Source organism: Thalassophryne amazonica, chromosome 17, assembly GCF_902500255.1.
Source record: "Thalassophryne amazonica chromosome 17, fThaAma1.1, whole genome shotgun sequence".
Lineage (NCBI taxonomy): Eukaryota > Metazoa > Chordata > Actinopteri > Batrachoidiformes > Batrachoididae > Thalassophryne > Thalassophryne amazonica.
Window position 1 is genome coordinate 1,992,301 of NC_047119.1, and position 17,261 is coordinate 2,009,561.

The 17,261-nt window shown below is 41.4% G+C and overlaps 1 protein-coding gene and 1 long non-coding RNA gene across 2 annotated transcripts in view; both read right to left on the reverse strand.

The window, feature by feature from the left end:
- Nucleotides 1-17,261, reverse strand: part of rasgrf2a (Ras protein-specific guanine nucleotide-releasing factor 2a) — a 117,609-nt gene that overhangs the window by 67,112 nt on the left and 33,236 nt on the right. The window lies entirely within an intron of this gene.
- LOC117529882 lies at nt 13,921-16,779 on the reverse strand. Its single transcript, XR_004566131.1, has 3 exons — nt 16,668-16,779; nt 14,056-14,122; nt 13,921-13,970 (listed from the first exon to the last, which is right to left on the reverse strand). It is a non-coding gene; the product is annotated as an uncharacterized LOC117529882 (long non-coding RNA).

Consider the following 17,261-nt stretch of genomic DNA (forward strand, 5'->3'; position numbering starts at 1 on the left):
AAAGCTCTCTTTTTCAGAGGAGCTACAGCATCCAAAGTTGTCTTCAATGAGGATGTAAAACTATTGACGAGATACTCTATCTCACTTACAGAGTTTAGGTAGCTACTCTGCACTGTGTTGGTATATGGCATTAGAGAACATAAAGAAGGAATCATATCCTTAAACCTAGTTACAGCGCTTTCTGAAAGACTTCTAGTGTAATGAAACTTATTCCCCACTGCTGGGTAGTCCATCAGAGTAAATGTAAATGTTATTAAGAAATGATCAGACAGAAGGGAGTTTCCAGGGAATACTGTTAAGTCTTCAATTTCCATACCATAAGTCAGAACAAGATCTAAGATTAAAGTGGTGGGTGGACTCATTTACATTTTGAGTAAAGCCAACTGAGTCTAATAATAGATTAAATGCAGTGTTGAGGCTGTCATTCTCAGCATCTGTGTGGATGTTAAAATCGCCCACTATAATTATCTAAGCACTAAGTCAGACAAAAGGTCTGAAAATTCACAGAGAAACTCACAGTAACGACCAGGTGGACGATAGATAATAACAAATAAAACTGGTTTTTGGGACTTCCAATTTGGATGGACAAGACTAAGAGTCAAGCTTTCAAATGAATTAAAACTCTGTCTGGGTTTTTGATTAATTAATAAGCTGGAATGGAAGATTGCTGCTAATCCTGTTGGGAAAGTGTAGTGACACGGACCCACAACAGGGGGCGCAAATGAACGGTCAATAGATGAGCCAAAAAGTAACAATTTAATGTTGTGAATGTGCACAACGAACATACAGACAATCACAGAATATCATAACAGTCAATACACAGAGGTGACGTGTGGGCAGGCTCAAGGATAGAAGACGTCTGTCCTGAGAAGAGCCGGAACCACACGATTTCCGCCGCCCCAGAACCTGGTGAATACTGGAGCCGCCAAGTCCCGAATTCCCAGGTGATCACCGTCCCCGACTGTCGGATCTGGTACTGCTGGCGAAGAACAAAGACAGTCAAGTGTGGGTGTGTGTACACCCAGTAACAACAACGGTGGGAATGCCACCTCCACCTCTCATTCAATATGTTGCAGCGGTCTCAGCTGAAAAGGAGCGCCGTCTTGCACAGCCTCCTCACAAACGACCGGTTCTCCTGCAAATTCTCACAATAACAGAGTTACAAATCTCACAAAAAGGCTGAGAGTATTACCTCCTATGAAGTATGATATCTCGGCAACGAGGTGGAGATGACGTCTGGTCTTTATGGAGTGAGATGATGTTGAGTAGAGGGGTGACAGCTGTCGCTCATTACCTCTTGACAGCTGTCACCCCCGGCTGTGTTCATAGCGGCGCAGCGCCCTCTCGTGCCTGAAGCCCGCACTTCAGGCAGGGCGCCCTCTGGTGGTGGGGCAGCAGTACCTCCCTTCTGGCGGCCCACACAACAAATCCTCCCCCTCGGCCCGTGCTACGAGCATTCTGGCAGTTAGTGTGACTCGGGGGAGTTGACTCATTTAAACTAACATATTTATCCTGCTGTAACCAGGTTTCTGTAAGGCAGAATAAATCAATATGTTGATCAATTATTATATCATTTACTAACAGGGACTTGGAAGAGAGAGACCTAATGTTTAATAGACCACATTTAACTGTTTTAGTCTGTGGTGCAGTTGAAGGTGCTATATTTTTTCTTTTGAATTTTTATGCTTAAATAGATTTTTGCTGGTTATTGGTGGTCTGGGAGCAGGCACCGTCTCTACGGGGATGGGGTAATGGGGGATGGCAGGGGGAGAGAAGCTGCAGAGAGGTGTGTAAGACTACAACTCTGCTTCCTGGTCCCAACCCTGGATAGTCACGGTTTGGAGGATTTAAGAAAATTGGCCAGATTTCTAGAAATGAGAGCTGCTCCATCCAAAGTGGGATGGATGCCGTCTCTCCTAACAAGACCAGGTTTCCCCAGAAGCTTTGCCAATTATCTATGAAGCCCACTCATTTTTTGGACACCACTCAGACAGCCAGCAATTCAAGGAGAACATGCGGCTAAACATGTCACTCCCGGTCCGATTGGGGAGGGGCCCAGAGAAAACTACAGAGTCCGACATTGTTTTGCAAAGTTACACACCGATTCAATGTTAATTTTGGTGACCTCTGATTGGCGTAACCGGGTGTCATTACTGCCGACGTGAATTACAATCTTACCAAATTTACGCTTAGCCTTAGCCAGCAGTTTCAAATTTCCTTCAATGTCGCCTGCTCTGGCCCCGGAAGACAATTGACTATGGTTGCTGGTGTCGCTAACTTCACATTTCTCAAAACAGAGTCGCCAATAACCAGAGTTTGTCGTCAAGTGGGGAAAAACGGTTAGAAATGTGAACAGGTTGGCGGTGTACACGGAGCTTCTGTTTAGGGCTACGCTTCCTCCTCACAGTCACCCAGTCGGCCTGCTTTCCCGGCTGCTCGGGATCTGCCAGAGGGAAACTAACGGTGGCTAAGCTACCTTGGTCCGCACCGACTACAGGGGCCTGGCTAGCTGTAGAATTTTCCACGGTGCGGAGCCGAGTCTCCAATTCGCCCAGCCTGGCCTCCAAAGCTACGAATAAGCTACACTTATTACAAGAAAGAAATATACTCAAAACCTGGATTAATCTTTTAGTCACATAGCACTACTATTATTCTGAACACTACTGTACATTCTCAGTATGCAACATTACAATGTGTCCTGAAGGTTAAAAAGAAGTCAGCAGGCCACAGAGCATTCTTTTATTGCGCACCTGTTTTATAGAATGATCTGCCTGCTGAGATAAAACTTCTGTGGAGTCATTCAAGTCCAGATTAAAGGATTTGTTCTCCCTTTCATATGGTTAACATATGTACTGTCAAATCAATTTTCCTCTCCTCTTAAATTGTATTATTATAAATGGAGTAGGTCTTCATCTCATTGTATCAAAAATTTGGGGTTTTTATTGAAGCAAAGGGTTAGTTGCCAGCGACCACATTAGTACTCTCCTTGCTAGTGAATCTAATGTCACATGGGGCTGTTCATTCTGTCCAGTTTATTTGGCACTTTTTCTCTCTTTCTGAGGTATCACTGCTGAGACCAGAGAACCTGAGTACCTTGTGGCTGGTCAAGTGGTCGAGATGTGACCAGCGCCACATGATGGGTGGTTTATTGGAACAACACATTCCACAATGACAGCCAGAAGTGCCAGTGCTGATGGCAGGGATATGGTAGCAATCTTGGACTATGTTGGCTAGGCCTTCAGATGGACTTTGCACTATCATGTAACTGCTTGTAACTTTGTAACTGTTAGATTGCCTCAGTAGTGGGACACCCCCTTGAGTCTGGTCTGCTTGAGGTTTCTTCCTCAAGAATGCCACAGGGAGTTCCTTACCACTGGGGGGCTGGGTAGGTAAGGTTAGACCTTACCCATGTGAAGAGTCTTATGGCAGCTTTGTTGGTGTCATATAAATATGACAGGGGAGGTGATGGTCTAGTGGTTAAGCTGTTGGGCTTGGGACCAGAAGATCCTCAGTTCAAATCCCAGCCTGACTGGAAAATCACTAAGGGCACTTGGGCAACGTCTTTAATCCCCAAGTTGCTCCCATTGTGTGTGAGCACCTTGTATGGCAGCACCCTCATGACAGGTGAATGTGGAGCATTATTGTAAAGCGTTTTGAGCATCTGATGCAGATGGAAAAGCGCTATATAAATGCAATCCATTTAAATAATTTTGACATATCCTGGAAAATACGGTAAGTAACAACTGCTCCGCAGTGTTTTATAGATAGATAGATAGATAGATGTAGTTATGGGAAAGAGTAGTAGAAGGTTGGCTGAGAAAACAGGTGAAGATCTGTGAGCAGCAATATGGTTTCATGCTGAGAACTACACTACAGCTGAGCACTACAGATACAATGTTTGCTCTGAGAATACTGATGGAGAAGTACAGAGAAGGCCAGAAAGAGTATATTGTTTGTTTGTAGATTTAGAGACAGCTTATGACAGGGTGCCAAGAGAAGGGTTCTGGTACTGTTTGAGGACTTCTGGAGTGGTAGAGAAATATGTGAGGGTAGTGCAGGACATGTACAAGGACAGTGTGACAGCGGTGAGATGCGCAGTAGGAATGACAGACTCATTCAAGGTGGATGTAGGATTACACCAGGATCAGCTCTGAGTCCTTTCTTGTTTGCAGTGGTGATGGACAGGTTGATGGATGAGATCAGACAGGAGTCTCCATGGACTATGATGTTTGCAGATGACATTGTGATCTGTAGTGATAGTAGAGAGCAAGTTGAGTCTAGTCTGGAGAGGTTGAGATATGCTTTGGAGAGAAGGGGAATGAAAGTCAGTAGGAATCAGGCTGAGTCCATGTGTGGGAATGGGAGGGAGCCCAGTGGAATAGTACAGTTAGGAGGAGAAGAAGTGGTCAAAGTAGATGAGTTTAAATACTTGGGGTCAACTGTCCAAAGTAATGGAGAGTGTGGTAGAGAGGTGAAGAAGAGAGTGCAGGCAGGATGGAGTGGGTGGAGAAAGGTGGCAGGAGGGACTTGTGACCGAAGAATATCAGCAAGAGTGAAGGAGAAAGTTTACAAAACAGTAGTGAGACCAGCTATGTTGGACAGCTTAGAGACGGTGGCACTAACAAAAGACAGGAGGCAGAGCTGAAGATGTTGAGATTCTCTTTGGGAGTGACAAGAATGGACAAGATTAGGAACGAACATATCAGAGGGACAGCTCAGGTGGGACGGTTTGGAGACAAAGTCAGAGAGGCGAGATTGAGATGGTTTGGACATGTGCAGAGGGGGACCCAGGGTATATAGGGAGAAGGATGCTGAGGATGGAGCCACCAGGCAGGAGGAGAAGAGGGAGGACAAAGAGGAGGTTTATGGATGTGCTGAGGGAGGACATGCAGGTGGTATGAGAGACAGAAGAAGACACAGAGGACGGGGTGAGATGGAAACGATTGATCTGTTGTGGCGCCCCCTAATGGGAGCAGCTGAAAGAAGAAAATCAAAGAAGTGTGCAATTGTGTCTTTGTGTGAGGAACAATTATGCTGACCTGGTACTCAGACAGTGTCTGCAGGCTAAAGGACCATCAAGTGTTACTGTTCTTTGTCCAGCACAGCAGCGTCGCAGAATACTGACACTAATCATAATCAATATTACAGCATCCTGGGTTTTAACACACTATTTGGTTTAGTTTTTAGTCTCTTCATCATCAGTACAGTTCTTCATCTGTCTTTAAATCTACTTTCTTTTTGTTCATCACATTCTTGATGACAGAACTTTACCTTTTCAGTTTCAAAAGGTTGTGCTGCTGTTTGTTCACTGTACGACAGACACTCAGACTGCCCAGGCTCATCGCCATGGAAACATGTCGGCCAGGTAGTTTGATAACACTCCAATGAGGAACTGATATTGAACAGCAGCATTTTTATGAAGTTTAGAAAGAGGGAAGCTCAATTTCACATCTGACTGCTTTTAACAAACTGCACCTCAAACTGACTCAAACTCTGACGTGATCTATTTTGTTTCGGTGACATTTCCTGACGCAGAGAGCAACACAGGCTCATAATTACAGGTTTTACAGATATATACTGCAAAAAATGTATTTAAAGGTAAACCTTTGAAAATGAGAGGCCTTGTTTCAACAGACTGTGTCTCACAATCACAATTTTGACTTTGCACTGGAGACAAAGTCACATTTATTTTGGACAAATCAAAATTATTACTCTTCACTGACTTTTGAAACATCCTGCGATTATTGGGTACTAACTTTGGACGATTAAGCACAAGTAAATTCTGAACAGTTACAACTTAAAAAAATAATATACTTTCCCTTCAAGGCCACAAACGTTTCACTTCAATGTAACATAAAAACTCATGTATTTCCATTACTTCAACTTGTTTAAAGTACATTACACAGAACTGTACTTTTACATTTTACAAATGCATCATACTTTTAGGTTTTTCTTTGTCCTGCCACTAAGGCACAGTACACAAGATACACAATGCTACTACGTTTACTTCTGTCTGTGTCCAGACAAGTTTTTGTGAACATGATGACTCAATAACTGGCAGACACACTGTATTACAACGTACAGTGAGATCAATAAGTATCTGATCCACTCTTGATTTTACAAGTTTTCCCACATGAAAAAGAATGAACAGGTCTGTAATGTTTATCGTCGTATAACGGCGAGAGACAGAATCTAAAAAAAATACAGAAAATCAGATTTTTACACAAGGCCAACATATGGCCATCAGGTATTGTGAAGACCCAGCGTCCGTCCGTCTGTCTGCCTGTCTGCCACAGTCTTCAAATTCACAGGCAACATTCTTGGGATACAGACCTTTGGACAAGTTCAAAGATGGCTAACCCTGACGTATTTTAAGAGGTTAAACAGTCTCATTGTGTTTCAATCTGTTCAGTTTAGTTTTTGAGTGGCAGGGGTGACAGCCAATCAGAGTAGAGCTGCGCCATCACAGTCTGGTTGCTAACTGCAAACTCTGTTTTGTGTGTAAATATATCCTCTTGTCATATTTTAGTAAAGGTGAGCGAGAAATAAACACTTCTAAAACTGAAAATGCTGTTTTTAGAATCTAAAAATACCTCTGAAGCAATTTAAAAGACATTTAGCAGATGTTAACGTGCACACTAACGTCCGCTAACTCAGAGCCAACTTCCGGTCTTTTCAAAAGCTCATGTTCACATATTATGTAAAAGCTAGTGACAAATAAACACTTCTGAAACTGAAAACGCTGTTTTTAGAATCTAAAAATACCTCTGAAGCAATTTAAAAGACATTTAGCAGATGTTAACGTGCACGTTAACGTCCGCTAACTCAAAGCCAACTTCCGGTCTTTTCAAAAGCTCATGTTCATATATGTAAAAGCTAGCGACAAATAAACACTTCTAAAACTGAAAATGCTGTTTTTAGAATCTAAAAATACCTCTGATGTTGTGAAAGTGTAGGAACACGGACCCACAACAGGGGGCGCAATGAACGGACAATGGAGAGAGTAAATAACAAGATTTACTACTGAAACAAGCACGAGTAATACAACAAACACAATTTGGGGTCGAATCCGCTGGTGTCGTGTGGGCAGGCTCGAAGGTAGGAGACGTCTGTCTCAGTCGAACCGGAACCACCCAGATCTCCTCTGCCACCGAACCCTGGAAATACTGGAACCGCCAAGTCCCGAATTCCCAGGTGGCCACTGCCTCCGCTCGTCGGATCCGGTACTGCTGGCAGGAGAGAGCAACAACACACAGGAGTGGATGAACGCACCCAGTAACAGAGAGGGGAGAAGCCGCCTCCACCTCTTGGCAAAGTATAGCAGGAAGGTGAGTACTTATCCAAAGAATGAGGTTGTCAGTAGTCACCAGTCCTGAAAAAGGTTTTAACAGTCTTAGCTGATGATGCAATGTATAACTGCAGAGAATACTACCTTGGTCTTAGGCGATATCTCGGCACTGAGGTGGAGACGCCGTCCTCCTGATATACCTCGGTGCTGAGTAGAACAGCTGTGTCTGGTGATGGGTGACAGCTGTCACCCAGGCTACTCCCATGATGCGGCAGCGCCCTCTGGTGCCTGGAGCCCGCACTCCAGGCAGGGCGCCCTCTGGTGGTGGTGGGCCAGCAGTACCTCCTCTTCAGCGGCCCACACAACATCTGAAGCAATTTAAAAGACATTTAGCAGATGTTAACGTGCACACTAACGTCCGCTAACTCAGCCAAGCCAACTTCGGTCTTTTCAAAAGCTCATGTTCACATATTATGTAAAAGCTAGCGACAAATAAACACTTCTGAAACTGAAAATGCTGTTTTAGAATCTAAAAATACCTCTGAAGCAATTTAAAAGACATTTAGCAGATGTAACGTGCACACTAACGTCCGCTAACTCAAAGCCAACTTCCGGTCTTTTCAAAAGCTCATGTTCACATATGTAAAAGCTAGCGACAAATAAACACTTCTGAAACTGAAAATGCTGTTTTTAGAATCTAAAAATACCTCTGAAGCAATTTAAAAGACATTTAGCAGATGATAACGTGCACATTAACGTCCGCTAACTCAAAGCCAACTTCCGGTCTTTTCAAAAGCTCATGTTCACATATTATGTAAAAGCTAGCGACAAATAAACACTTCTGAAACTGAAAATGCTGTTTTTAGAATCTAAAAACACCTCTGAAGCAATTTAAAAGACATTTAGCAGATGTTAACGTGCACACTAACATCCGCTAACTCAAAGCCAACTTCCGGTCTTTTCAAACACTCATGTTCACATATTATGTAAAAGCTAGCGACAAATAAACACTTCTGAAACTGAAAATGCTGTTTTTAGAATCTAAAAACACCTCTGAAGCAATTTAAAAGACATTTAGCAGATGATAACGTGCACACTAACGTCCGCTAACTCAAAGCCAACTTTCGGTCTTTTCAAACGCTCATGTTCACATATTATGTAAAAACTAGTGACAATAAACAATTCTGAAACTGAAAATGCTGTTTTTAGAATCTAAAAATACCTCTGAAGCAATTTAAAAGACATTTAGCAGATGATAACGTGCACACTAACGTCCGCTAACTCAAAGCCAACTTCCGGTCTTTTCAAAAGCTCATGTTCACATATATGTAAAAACTAGCGACAAATAAACACTTCTGAAACTGAAAATGCTGTTTTTAGAATCTAAAAATACCTCTGAAGCAATTTAAAAGACATTTAGCAGATGTTAACGTGCACACTAACGTCCGCTAACTCAGAGCCAACTTCCGGTCTTTTCAAAAGCTCATGTTCACATATGTAAAAGCTAGCGACAATAAACACTTCTGAAACTGAAAACGCTGTTTTTAGAATCTAAAAATACCTCTGAAGCAATTTAAAAGACATTTAGCAGATGTTAACGTGCACGTTAACGTCCGCTAACTCAAAGCCAACTTCCGGTCTTTTCAAAAGCTCATGTTCACATATTATGTAAAAGCTAGCGACAAATAAACACTTCTAAAACTGAAAATGCTGTTTTTAGAATCTAAAAATACCTCTGAAGCAATTTAAAAGACATTTAGCAGATGTTAACGTGCACACTAACGTCGCTAACTCAAAGCCAACTTCCGGTCTTTTCAAAAGCTCATGTTCACACATTATGTAAAAGCTAGCGACAAATAAACACTTCTGAAACTGAAAATGCTGTTTTTAGAATCTAAAAATACCTCTGAAGCAATTTAAAAGACATTTAGCAGATGTTAACGTGCACACTAACGTCCGCTAACTCAAAGCCAACTTCCGATCTTTTCAAAGCTCATGTTCACATATGTAAAAGCTAGCGACAAATAAACACTTCTGAAACTGAAAGCACTGTTTTTAGAATCTAAAAATACCTCTGAAGCAATTTTAAAGGCATTTAGCAGATGTTAACGTGCACACTAACGTCCGCTAACTCAAAGCCAACTTCTGGTCTTTCAAAAGCTCATGTTCACATATTATGTAAAAGCTAGCGACAAATAAACACTTCTGAAACTGAAAATGCTGTTTTTAGAATCTAAAAATACCTCTGAAGCAATTTAAAAGACATTTAGCAGATGATAACGTGCACACTAACGTCCGCTAACTCAAAGCCAACTTCCGGTCTTTTCAAAAGCTCATGTTCACATATTATGTAAAAGCTAGCGACAAATAAACACTTCTGAAACTGAAAATGCTGTTTTTAGAATCTAAAAATACCTCTGAAGCAATTTAAAAGACATTTAGCAGATGATAACGTGCACACTAACGTCCGCTAACTCAAAGCCAACTTTCGGTCTTTTCAAAAGCTCATGTTCACATATTATGTAAAAGCTAGCGACAAATAAACACTTCTGAAACTGAAAATGCTGTTTTTAGAATCTAAAAATACCTCTGAAGCAATTTAAAAGACATTTAGCAGATGTTAACGTGCACACTAACATCCGCTAACTCAAAGCCAACTTTTCGGTCTTTTCAAACACTCAAGTTCACATATTATGTAAAAGCTAGCGACAAATAAACATTCTGAAACTGAAAATGCTGTTTTAGAATCTAAAAACACCTCTGAAGCAATTTAAAAGACATTTAGCAGATGATAACGTGCACACTAACGTCCGCTAACTCAAAGCCAACTTTGGTCTTTTCAAAAGCTCATGTTCACATATTATGTAAAAGCTAGCGACAAATAAACACTTCTGAAACTGAAAATGCTGTTTTTAGAATCTAAAAATACCTCTGAAGCAATTTAAAAGACATTTAGCAGATGATAACGTGCACATTAACGTCCGCTAACTCAAAGCCAACTTCCGGTCTTTTCAAAAGCTCATGTTCACATATTATGTAAAAACTTGCAGTCTGGAAAATACAGTACTTTGACTTATTCTTCTTGTAGGCTTCCTTATCTCCAGCTGTCCATTGGTACTGTCAATTCTACAGTTTATACCAACTGAGCCGTTACGACCCACAGCACCATGTCTTTCCTAGAAAAACAAGCTCTTTCCCCAAATCCACTGGTCTCAAGCACCCTGCAGGACGCTGCCATACTTTGATGTTATTTGGTGGTCTGGAGTTTGGACTGCTGGTACAAATGGAGTGAACAGTGCGATATCTCCCTGATGTTTTTGGGATCGTCTCTGTATCAAGATTAATACTAGTTGGTCATTATTGGGCGCTACGGTTCCACCCCCTCAAAATATTGAGAAAAGGAAATATAGTATGACTTTGTCAGTATAAATTTAAATGTGTTCCAACATTTCATTCCGGTTAGTGATGATAAAGCTCACTTCCTGGTAGGGTCGCTGGTCATATGAATAGTTTTACTTTGAACATCAAACCTCCCTCAGTGATGCAGCTCTGTGTGTCCCGGGCCAGTTCGCATCGATTTTCATGTTTTTTTGATGGATTAACTTTTACTGGACGTCTGTGTACTTTTGTGACTGTCACATATCATTCAGTGCAAAGATCTCTTTGGAATATTCACATGCCCTTTGAAGCTTTGAATTGAAACATTTCACTGCCTGAATTCAAAACAAGAGGATGACTGTGGACGAACTAAGCTACAGTGATATATAAAGAAACATAATCACATAATTAGAAGCAGAGACCACAACCGAAGCACTCTGGAGTATTCAAAACTTTGAATCGAAGCTGCTCTCACAGGCTGAATTCAGAACAAGAAGCCAGCAGTTGGCGGCATGCAGGCAAAAAAAAAAAACTTCATCAAAATTCAACAGCTTCATCAAACTGAGTTGCTGCTTGTTCTGTTAGACCTCAGTGCTGCTTTTGATACTGTTGACCATAAAATTTTATTACAGAGATTACAGCATGCCATAGTTATTAAAGGCACTGCGCTGCGGTGGTTTGAATCATATTTATCTAATAGATTACAATTTGTTTATGTAAATGGGGAATCTTCTTCACAGACTAAGGTTAATTATGGAGTTCCACAAGGTTCTGTGCTAGGACCAATTTTATTCACTTTATACATGCTTCCCTTAGGCAGTATTATTAGACGGCATTGCTTAAATTTTCATTGTTACGCAGATGATACCCAGCTTTATCTATCCATGAAGCCAGAGGTCACACACCAATTAGCTAAACTGCAGGATTGTCTTACAGACATAAAGACATGGATGACCTCTAATTTCCTGCTTTTAAACTCAGATAAAACTGAAGTTATTGTACTTGGCCCCACAAATCTTAGAAACATGGTGTCTAACCAGATCCTTACTCTGGATGGCATTACCCTGACCTCTAATAATACTGTGAGAAATCTTGGAGTCATTTTTGATCAGGATATGTCCTTCAATGCGCATATTAAACAAATATGTAGGACTGCTTTTTTACATTTGCGCAATATCTCTAAAATTAGAAAGGTCTTGTCTCAGAGTGATGCTGAAAAACTAATTCATGCATTTATTTCCTCTAGGCTGGACTATTGTAATTCATTATTATCAGGTTGTCCTAAAAGTTCCCTAAAAAGCCTTCAGTTAATTCAAAATGCTGCAGCTAGAGTACTGACGGGGACTAGAAGGAGAGAGCATATCTCACCCATATTGGCCTCTCTTCATTGGCTTCCTGTTAATTCTAGAATAGAATTTAAATTCTTCTTCTTACTTATAAGGTTTTGAATAATCAGGTCCCATCTTATCTTAGGGACCTCATAGTACCATATCACCCCAATAGAGCGCTTCGCTCTCAGACTGCAGGTTTACTTGTAGTTCCTAGGGTTTGTAAGAGTAGAATGGGAGGCAGAGCCTTCAGCTTTCAGGCTCCTCTCCTGTGGAACCAGCTCCCAATTCAGATCAGGGAGACAGACACCCTCTCTACTTTTAAGATTAGGCTTAAAACTTTCCTTTTTGCTAAAGCTTATAGTTAGGGCTGGATCGGGTGACCCTGAACCATCCCTTAGTTATGCTGCTATAGACTTAGACTGCTGTGGGGTTCCCATGATGCACTGAGTGTTTCTTTCTCTTTTTGCTCTGTATGCACCACTCTGCATTTAATCATTAGTGATCGATCTCTGCCCCCTCCACAGCATGTCTTTTTCCTGGTTCTCTCCCTCAGCCCCAACCAGTCCCAGCAGAAGACTGCCCCTCCCTGAGCCTGGTTCTGCTGGAGGTTTCTTCCTGTTAAAAGGTAGTTTTTCCTTCCCACTGTCCCAAGTGCTTGCTCACAGGGGGTCGTTTTGACCGTTGGGGTTTTTCCGTAATTATTGTATGGCTTTGCCTTACAATATAAGGTGCCTTGGGGCAACTGTTTGTTGTGATTTGGCGCTATATAAATAAAATTGATTTGATTTGATTTAAAGCATTTCAATGGTTCAACTACGTTAGATAAGCTCCTATAGCCTAAAAGAGCAATAATAACAAACTCTGAAGGGCCGCCTGAACAGTTCTACGCCGTGATTATTACATGCATTAATCATTTTTATTGTGTTATGTTTACATTAATAATTTTTAATCCAATGACAGGGTGTGTGTGTGTGTGTGTGTGTGTGTGTGTGTGTGTGTGTGTGTGAGTGAAAAGTATGTGGCAACAAATACACACTCAGTTGGCAGTTTATTAGGTAAACCTTGTGAAAAATAATGTAGCCATGTGGCACATCCTCCTTCATGAAGAACTGCAGGTGCGCCCACTTCAAAACCAGTACCACCAGCTGCCACTGGCCTTCAGTAGCACCAGACATGGGTGATGCTGACAGTTCATCCTGCTGAAATGTGCCTTTGTGTTGCAGGTGTTTGACAAAGAAAAAAGGAAAATTCTTCCAACCACTGCTTCAGGTGGTGGGTCAGAGTCATAAGTGGCTTTGATACCAAAACTAAATGGAGGTTTGTTGCTTGCTGCCTGAGTTTTGGACTAAGTGAACTTGCCCAGTCTGTTGAAAAAGAACAGTCTGACTGTTTGTATTTTTCTATGTCATCCATAGTTATAATTTCTGTTTTAACTTTGGAAATTAAGTTTCTTGCTCCTCCATTGCTTTCCCATCAGCATTTTATTAACCATCCGGGCTAAATAATAATAATAATAATCATCACTTACTTTACACTAAATGTTCTGGTGTAAAATTTGCTCCATAAATCAACTTTAAGCAAAATACAAATAATGAGTCAAATTGTGGGATAAAAACTGTTATAAATCCCCTTTTCTTACTTGATCATGTGGGGCACAGACACTTTGGAGTTCTCCTCAAACACGCTGGTCATCAGGCCATTACATCGGATATTATCAATGCACTAGAAAGACAAACAGACAATAGAAGATATCAAAGAAAGCCCGGTCAGAGAAATATTACTTTATTATGCATTTAGATCAAAATCATCACTGAGTCTGTTGGACTCACAGACTAACCTGACTGATGTCACTTGTCCAGGCAGCCTTTTCTTGACGGGATGGAGCCAAAAGGACAACAGCGAAAGCCTGACCATCAGGGGCTCAACCACTATTTTAAACTCCAGATGGTTGAAACCTTGACCTGCAGCATTGTCTGCAGAGATTTAAAGTTAGAAGGTAATGTCAGGGAAAATGAACTGCACAAAGAAACAGACATCAGGCTGAACATTAATACTCACAGTCCTCATCGCCGGTCTCCAGTTCTTCAATGAGGGTGCACTCGATTAGAGACAGGGTTCCGCCTTGCTGTCAGGAGCAAAGAAATAAGATGTTCTTTGTTAAAGGTGACAGTATTAATCACAGATCCTCTGAAGCACAACACATATTTACATCATATGCAGCTTCAGTTCCCTTGTATAAATGTTAAAATAGACACATCTTTCCATGCAGTGAAGCCAAACACATTAACCTAAAGAGATATTCTGGTCCAGATTTACTGAAGGTTTGCATGTGGAAAACCGTGTGCAGACATCATTGCACTTACAGAGGCAGGACAAAGTCACTGTCAAGTCATTCTCAAGTCATCAATCAGTCAGTCTCAAGTCAGCTTGCAAACAATTGGTGGACATTGTGACTTGAGACTTGCAGATTCATGACTTGAGAGTGACTTGCTGGTGACTTCGTCCCACCTCTGGTCACCTGTATGCCGAGTTACTCACTGTGCGAAATGAGGATAGCATTTGTCAAATGCACAAAATACTGTGTATTGTCCATTTAGTGTGTTGAGGGTTTGTCCAACCGAGTGAACAGCAAACATGCAAATGTAGATTTTAAAGCAAACTGCTTGTGGCTATTAGATAAATGTCTGAAAATTCCAGGGCTGATATGATTTAAATCAGCTGATTTAAAACACTGTAAAAAAAAAAAAAAAATCAGAAACTATTTTTGTAGAAATCAGTACTTAAAACATCACCGAAATATGAAATCAGTACCATGAATTGATGATACCTGTACATGTTGTATCTGCACCTTTTTGTTTTAACATGTCAATAAAGATTATAACTAATAATATTATTTGTATAGTCTCATTCTAAAGAGTGAAAAAAATATTTTTTTTAATTCAATTTCAATAAAAGTTGAATTAAATTGAAAAAACTAATTAAAAAAAAATCATGACTTTTTAGAAAAAGTTTTTTTTTTAACCAGCTCTGGTTAATTCACATATATAATAACACATTGAATGAACAATACCAAGTGGTTAGTGCACTTGGTTTCAGTGCAGAAGGTTTCTGGTTCGAATCCCACCCCTGCCACATTTTCCATGTAATATGGAGCTGCGTCTGGAAGGGCATCCGGTGTCAAACTTGTGCCAAATCAGCATGCAGATCCACTTTGGATCTGCTGTGGCGACCCCGAGTGAAAACAAGGGAGCAGCCGAACGGTCTTACTTACAATGAACAACAGTTGTTTAAAAAACATGATGACAATCGTTCTAAGAGGAGACTAGTGGAAAAATTACAGGCAGAATAATTAAAAACTACACAGGTTATAACAGCTGACACAGTCGTGACTGAGGCTGTGCTTCTTTAGGTGGCGCTCTTCTTCCTCATCTTTCTGAATGTTGGACTGTGTTCCTCTCTGTGCCCTTCTCATCGTCTTCAGGTTCTGGATGAGGTTAGCTTGTTTGTTTTTTAAATAAGGGAAACACTCCACTTTAATCATGCTAACACACCAAAGCAAACTGAAGAAAGCACCTTAAACACACACACATACACACACGTAATTACCAGAGTTAGTGTGTTTTTGCCTCCCAGCCCCCCGGCTTTACGCGATGACTCACTGAGGAGCATCGAGTACCTGCTGTGTGGGTTCCCTCCAATATGAGCAAGTTATCTGAAACATGTGTTCTGTTTGAATGACCTGAACAACATCAAGTCTGCAAAAGAAGAACAGTGAGCGGCTCTTCCTTGTATCAAAGATGTATTTGCCTTAATCCTAAATGCAGGTTTGTTGACATGAGTCTGGTTGACGCTCTGACTATGTGAACATGTTGCATTGCTCTGATTGCTTGCAAGTCTATCCAATAGCATCCAGAAGCAGTTCGTGTACTGCCCCCTGGAATAGAAATGTGAATGGAGAGGTGTCAGCCTGGGAAGTGACAGAAACTGATCATAGAATGTGAGAAACTGGGGACAAAAACAGAAATTTCAAAGGCAAATCTAAATTCACTGGTGGGCTTCTGGTGGGGCTAATGACAGGCATTTGGGGGGGGGGGCTGGGATGTCATTGTTCAAATGCTAAAACCAAAGTACAGTGTTAGTTCTTGTGCTGATGTTTCCTGGCACACCTGTTAATTTGATTCATACAAGTGTAATTATGCAACGTACAAAAAGGATGGCTAAAAAGGACAAAAGATTTTATTGTTCAAAAAGTGCCTTTAATATCATTGTACATATAAACAACAAAATCTGTCCTCTGCATTTAACCGCACTAATTACAGTGAGACACAATCCAACCACTAGGGGCAGTGTGCAGCCACAGTCCAGAGCATGGGACCAACTCCAGATTTAGAGACACTGCCTTGGTCAGGGGCAGAAAAAGGAGCGGATCCTAAATAAGGCACAGACCTAAATAAGGACAAAGAGGAGATTTAGGATGTGCTGAGGGAGGACATGCAGGTGGTTGGTGTGACAGAGGAGATACAGAGGACAGGGTGAGATGGAAGCGATTGATCTGCTGTGGTAACAGTAGAGAAGTAGGTAAAAGAAGAAGAAGATTAGAAGGAGAAAGGGGAAGAAGAAGCAGAAGTTTTGGTAAAGAAAGAAAAGGACTCTGAACTAATGAGCCTGACCTTGAGCAAGTGAAGTTTTCTTCCAGATGTGCGAGTACAGATGAGGAAGTGTTTGGTAAACAGGAAGCACTGCCTCTCCCCTTCCTTCCGAAGTGAGAGGGCACCCAGGCGGGACCTTACTGAGGCATGCCCCGTTCACTGCTGGTGGCCGCTGAATAAGAGAACCTGCAAAAGGACAGACTCAGGATAACTGGCTTAAAATCAAGTCCACACAGACAGAGAGACAGATAAGTGCTGAAGGGACGCTCACCTTGTCTGACGAAGGTCTGACTGGTGTCCAGGAGAAGTTCACAGCCCTCTACGATCATCCTTTCTATTGCCAGGTTCTTCCTGATGTTCTCTGTGTCACTCACTTCATCGTGTATCATCCTGAAGACACAGATGGTGAAAAAACTATTGATGTGTAAGTTGTCCATGCCATGGGCACTAACACACCCCCATACCATCACAGATGCTGGCTTTTGAACTTTGCACTGGTAACAAATCTGGATGGTCTTTTTCCTCTTTTGTCCAGAGGACACGACATCCATGATTTCCAAAAACAATTTGAAATTGGACTCATCAGACCACAGCACACTTTTCCACTTTGTGTCT